Here is a 6,403-nt window from a genome sequence, read left to right on the forward strand (position 1 = left end):
GCCCGGACCTTAGTCATTGTTGGATGCTGTGGAGCCTGGGATCCAGTGTTTGGATCCAGCAAGAGTTTGCCTTTATGGGAATGAGGAAGGCAGACAGTGAGTGAGCAGCCTCAGGGAGAAAAGAAATACGGCACTATGGCGAGGGGGGGGGACAGTGCCCAGCTGTGCCTCTCCAGCTCTGCCCACCATTGCAATCCAGCCCTCTCCCACACGCAATCCAACCACATCCTCTCCTGCTGCCTTTGAGGCCTCTGAAAGTAAATGGCCAGAGGGGGTCTGACACAGAGGTCTTGCTGGCACCTGGGAGCTGCATGCTCCATCTGGCTAGCTTGTCTCGGACCAAGCAGACCAGTCTCCCTAGTGACAAGAAGTGATGTCACAGGTCTGCCCCACCCCTTTGAGGAGGACCAATTACCTTCCCAATAAACATGCAGAGTAGTACAAAAAAAACTCAGGTGGAGTGTCCCAGAAATGTCCATCTCTGGCTTTTCCCCTGGGTAGGGCAGAAGGGTTTCTCAAGTCCAGGTAACGTCGACAGCCTCAGCTTGGCTCAGCTCACCTCTGCACTGGAAGACTTGAGAGGCTGGCAGGTTTGCCAGTGTACTGGACAAGAATTGTACATGGAGGATCTAGAGAGTCTCATCTACACCATCAGCTGCAGGGAGGCCTCGGACACGCTGGGCACACTGCAGTGTGAATTTCATGTTTGCCTTCCTCCTGCGGGTGTTTGAGGACATATTTAACAAAACCCACACATTGGGGAGTCAGGAACTTCAGAGCACAAGGTTCTTTCATTCATCACTAAAATGCAGAGACACATATAATTGTCTCTGTGACTTAAAAATAAACAAAAGGGACATTGTTCTTGACTACAGTCAATGATTCCTCCTGTCTGAAACTCATTTCCTTTGACCTACAACTTATCCCTCCCAATCAATCTCTTCCCCCTTCCAGCCTCTGGATAGCATTGTACTTCTCTTTATTATTATTATTATTTTTTGCCAGTCCTGGGGCTTGAACTCAGGGCCTGGGCACTGTCCCTGGGCTTTTCTAAGGCGAGCACTCTACCACTTGAGCCATAGCACCACTTCTGGCCTTTTCTGTGTTTGTGGTCCTGCGGAATTAAACCCAGGGTTTTGTGTATGCTAAGCACACACTCTACCCCTAGGCCACACCCTCAGCCCTACTTTACTATCTTGAAGTAGCTCTACAAAGGAGCTGCCATTAAGCAAAATAGTTTATGAATACACTGTACCTTGAACAATGTCACCTCTTTAGACACTCTCAACCCACCTCCTTCTCTCATTTTTCTTGATGTTGTAGGATAATGCATTGAATTCTTGACTGCACTCTCCCTCACTTCTCTTCTTTCTACCCTCCTCCCTTTGACCCCACCCCACCAAATTTCAAGTACCAGCTTCCTGGTGTTTATTTTGAATAAAATAATTTAGCCATTTCATGGCATATGGAGAGATCTAAACTTGGCTTTGCAAACCATACTCTCTCTCTCTCTCTCTCTCTCTATATATATATATATAAGTATATATATAACATATATATATATTCAGTCCCTTAATGACAGCCAAGAGAAAATAAACTGCAGAAACAGAACTGCCTACCATACCAACCTGCTTTTGTCACTCTGGCCATTAATCCACCCCTGGGCTTAGAGGTCATCAGGTAGACTGTGCCTTAGCTGCAGGGGCTCCAGATCCAGCTAAGAAAAGAGCTCTCTCACCGACAGTCTGGGGCCAGGAGCAACGTGCTGCCAACAATATTAGGATATTGAGTGTTTGTCTACCTGTAAAATAGAAACTTGGGGGCCGGGAGTTTGGTCTAGTGATAAGAGTGCTTTTCTAGCATGCATGAAGACCCAGGTTTGATTCCCTGGTACCACAGACACAGGGGGGAAAAAAAAGCTGGAAGTGGTGTTGTGGTTCAAGTGGTAGGGCTCTAATCTTGAGAAAGCCTAAGGACAGTGAGTTCAAGGCTCTGAGTTCAAGGCCCAGGACTGGCAAAAAACAAACAAACAAAAAACAAAACTCAGGCCAAAGTCAACCCTCAGATTGTGGCTGCAGGATATTCTCCTGCTTCACATCTCAGTCCCACCCCCCCCCCACACCCCACATGGCTATACTGCAGGTAAACTATTCAGGCCTGGACGAACCTGCCCCCAGGAGGTAGCACTCCGTGTGGTGACTTTAACAATCACTCAGCCCAATGTCTTCCAACACAATTTGGATCATCTCAGTTATTTCAGTGACATAAAATAACCTCTTGATATCTGGGTAGTGTAAGGATTTCAACATTGCCTCACAGGAGATGAAGGTATGCTCTCACTTGCTCAGGATTTCATACACCACCTCATTGTCGTTCAGTCTACCGTGGGCCATTTTCTCTTTCCTTTAGTCTACAGGACCCTGTAGTGTTTTTTGAGTTCTTCCTCAGTAGACAAGGTTCTGGTTTGTCACCATAAGAATATGTCATCACCACCACCTAACAGCACCAGAAAAATTGAAAATTAAAAGTGGTTAGAAAAGGGACATATGTAACTCGAAGTATCTACCTGAAAAAAATATCAAAGGGGCTGAGAGTGTGGCCTAGTGGTAGAGTACTTGCCTAGCATGCATGAAGCCCTGGGTTCAAGTCCTCAGTCCACATACATAGAAAAAGCCAGGCATGGTGCTATGATAAGAGTGCTAGCCTTGAGAAAGCCCAAGGACAGTACTCAGGCCTTGAGTTCAAGCCCCAGGACTGGCAAAAAAAATTATATATATATATATATATATATGTATATATAATGATCTACCCCAAGGTCTTAGAAAAACAAAAACAAAAAAATAAACCCTAAAGGAGGAAAAAAATAATTTAAAAAATCTCCACTAGGAGGCACTGGTGGTTCACACCTGTAATCCTAGCTACTCATGAGGCCGAGAGCTGAGGACTGAGGTACAAAGCCAGCCCAGGCATGAAAGTCAGTAAGACTCATGGTCAATGAGACAGCAAAAAGCTGAAAGAGGAGGTGTGGCTTAAGTGGTAGACCACCACCAACCTTAAGTGAAAAAGCTAAGCAAGAATGAGAATGTGAAGCCCTGAATTCAAGCCCTAGTACTGGCATACACACACACACACACACACACACACACACACACACACACACACACACACACACACACACAGGTTTGTCATCTATTCTTTCTACTCAGATAAAGTCCCAGTTCTCAGAAACAGAAAATAAAGCGAGCTTCTCTTAATGAATTCCTATCACTTTTTTTCTTTGTGTGTGTATATGTGGGTCGTGGGGCTTGAACTGTGGGCCTGGGTGCTGGCCCTGAGTTCTTCAGCTCAAGACTACCGCCCTACCCTTGAGCCACAGCCCCACTATCTGTTTTCTAGAGACTAATTAGAGCTAAGAGTCTCACAGCTTTGTAGTGCCTTGCCTGGTCTGACTTTGAACCGCTATCCTCAGATCTCAGCCTCTTGAATAACTAGGATTACAGGCTTAAGCCACCATGCCCAGCTTCCTGTCACTTTTGAAAGCTATCATTCCTTTTTCTGTTGATTTCCAGTCCTGGGGCTTGAACTCAGGGTCTAAGCACTGTCCTTGGGATTTCTCAAGGCTAGGGCTCTACCACTTGAGCCACAGCTTTTTCTAAATTGTGGTACAGAAGAATCAAACCTGGGTCTTTGTGCATGCTAGGCAAGTTCTCTACCACTAGGCCAAACTCTCGGCCTCTGGTGATTTTTTTTTCCCCATCTGGCTATGGAAGTTTTCCACTTACTAGTTTCATGGCTTTGCTTATAACTTTTGGAATAGCTCATTAACTTTTGTACTAAGATGTAACTTTGTACACATCTTTGTGACATTGTCTTAATTTTGGCAGTATTGGGGTTTAAATTCAGGGCTTTACCCTTGGCGAGCAAGTGCAATATTACTTGAGCCACGACACAATTGTGTTGTCACACACATTCTTTTGTGTGCTTTTTTCATGATTTTTTCTCTCATCCTGGCCGAGAGCCATGATCCTCCTACTCATCCTTCCATGTAGCTGGGTTTACAGAGGTGCACAACTCTACTTACCTAGTTTGTTGAGGTTTCGCTTTTTTCTCTAGGTTGTCTTCAATGTTGACTCTCCCAGTCTCTGCCTTCAGCATAGCTGGCATTCCAGGCATGTACCACCACATCTGACTCGCCTTTGTCTAGATGTGATCAGTGTTTTTCAGTCTATTCACTATTCCTTCTCCATTTTTCTCTCCAAAGTGAATTTGTTGAAATTCTAACCCCCAGTAGTTGACCCCTCTGTGCCTCAGTTTCTTCATTTGACAAATGGGACTGTCATTCTGGTACGTGCCTCAATAAAGGCTCAAATGCTACCGCTCATAAGGGCCACTCATATTTTCGGTTTACTGGCCCCATGTTCAACATGACAACAAATGCCAGCTGAGAAGGGTTCAGGGATGAATGTCTCCCTTCTCCATCCAGTGTGTCTACATGTGTCTTTCCCGTTGCCACCTCTAGATCTTTCATCCCTCTTTCTGACCCAGCTCCTCCTCCTGTTCTGCTGGCGAGTCCCAGTTGTTTCCTTATCTGCATTCGGGGAAACTTGGGTGAGGTGGCCTCGCCTCCCACAAGGACATTTCTCAAATCCTCCAACATTAGAGCCCTGTGGGCACACGTGCTGGGAGTCCTGTACTTCATTGAGTGACCAGGATGCCCTGTGACCAGGGCCTAAATCCATGCTGCTGGAGGAACAGGCTGACCTTGGCTGGCTACTGGAATGAAACCCAAGGCAAAGTGGCTCAAACCACCAAACAATGTGGGGAGAATCAATAAAAACTAAGTTTGCTGGACATGGCTATTTGAGAGCCGGGACAAGTGGTAAAGCACTAGCCTAATAAGCTCAAGGTGTACAGTTTCATCTCCGATGCTGCAATTTAAAAAAAAAAGACTTAGGAATCTAATGGCAACTGTGCCAGGCATGGCTGTACCTGAGTGTTAGATGATGGTACCAGAGGTTACCTTCCTGGCCTCATGGCTCTGCTTACTGCCCTCTGTGCTGGGCTCTGCCTCTCAAGTTACAGAATGGCCCTAACTGTCAGCAACTGCAAGATGGGCAAACTGCCTCAGCAACTGCCTCAGAAGGGTTCTAAAACAGTTCTGATCTATGAGATGTGATTGGTCATATGCCTAGGTCTTAGCCAATCACACTGGGCAGAGAAGATAATCCTGGCTAATGGGTCAGGTCACATGACCTCCTTCTCCAAGGTGGCCTGGGCTCTGCTTCTTGGTAAAGAATCTTGTGATGCATGAGTGAGCAGGGTTAATTGTCTTCTTTCCTTGGTATGCCTGATTGTATCCATATCTGGCACCGTACTATCCTCTGTTCACCACAGTATTCGTGGGAGTTTGCCCCTTCCCAGGCACCACTTGCAGTGTGAAGATAGGATTTGGGATTGAACCCAGTTTCCTTCTTTTTTTTTTTTTTGCCAGGCCTGGGGCTTGAATTCAGGGCCTGAACAGTGTCCTTGGGCTTTCTCAAAGCCAGAGTTCTGTCACTTGAGCCACAGCACCATTTCCAGGTTTTTCTATATATATATGGTACTGAGGAATCAAACCTGGGTCTCGTGCATGCTAGGCAAGCACTCTACCACTAGGCCAAACACCCAGCCTTGGGCCTGTTTCTTTGTATAATGTTGCAATGCATTACACAGTCATAAAACTTTGTTGACATTCATATTTAGAAATGTTCCTTTGTCCAAGAGACCAGAAAAAAATGGGCTAATAAAGGCAGATACAGCAAGTAAGTCCATGTGGAAAAACGAAATAGTTAAGCTACCCAACTTCCATGCCCTTACCCACTTCTCTGACCCTTACCCACATACTGAACCTCTCATATCTCTACCCACCACCTGCCATTCCTACCAAATTCTCTGAACCCTTCCCCCTTTCAACCTCTCTGACATCTCCCCACTTCTCTGACCATCTTCACACATTTGACTCCTGCCTACCTTCTTTGCTCCCACCATCCCTCTGAGTCATCTTGATCAAACATGATAAGGGGTGTCAATGTGTGAGAAGTAATGCACCTTCTATCTGGCAAATATAACCATAACTCTTCTGTACATTACAATAAAAATATAATAAAAAGAGAGACACTATCTGAAAAATAACTGAGGTAAAAAAAATGATCTGGGAGTGTGGTTCAAATGATAGAGTGCCTGACTAGCAAGCACAAGTCCCTGAGTCCAAAAATCCAGTACAAGATATCTGAGGGGGGTGGAAATCTGTGCTTAATTGGTATCTCCTAGAGGGGAGCCATTCAACCATCATGCCCAATTGCTGGAGGCCTATGCTGAGTATGAGTATGCTGAGGTGACATTGAGGTGGTAAGCTTGTCTGTCT

The 6,403-nt window shown here is 45.6% G+C and overlaps 1 long non-coding RNA gene across 2 annotated transcripts; it reads right to left on the reverse strand.

Annotated features, from left to right (window-relative positions):
* Positions 1–471: 471 nt before the first annotated feature.
* On the reverse strand, positions 472–5,080 carry LOC150040016 (uncharacterized). 2 transcript variants are annotated; one of them, XR_016534115.1, is made up of 4 exons: positions 4,990–5,080; positions 2,345–2,496; positions 1,629–1,765; positions 472–717 (listed from the first exon to the last, which is right to left on the reverse strand). It is a non-coding gene; the product is annotated as an uncharacterized LOC150040016 (long non-coding RNA). The 2 variants fall into 2 exon arrangements; XR_016534116.1 differs by having other exon boundaries at positions 2,341–2,496.
* Between the last annotated feature and the right edge of the window lie 1,323 nt (positions 5,081–6,403).

Source organism: Megascapheus bottae, unplaced genomic scaffold (assembly GCF_031878675.1).
Source record: "Megascapheus bottae isolate mThoBot1 unplaced genomic scaffold, mThoBot2.hap1 HAP1_SCAFFOLD_467, whole genome shotgun sequence".
NCBI lineage: Eukaryota > Metazoa > Chordata > Mammalia > Rodentia > Geomyidae > Megascapheus > Megascapheus bottae.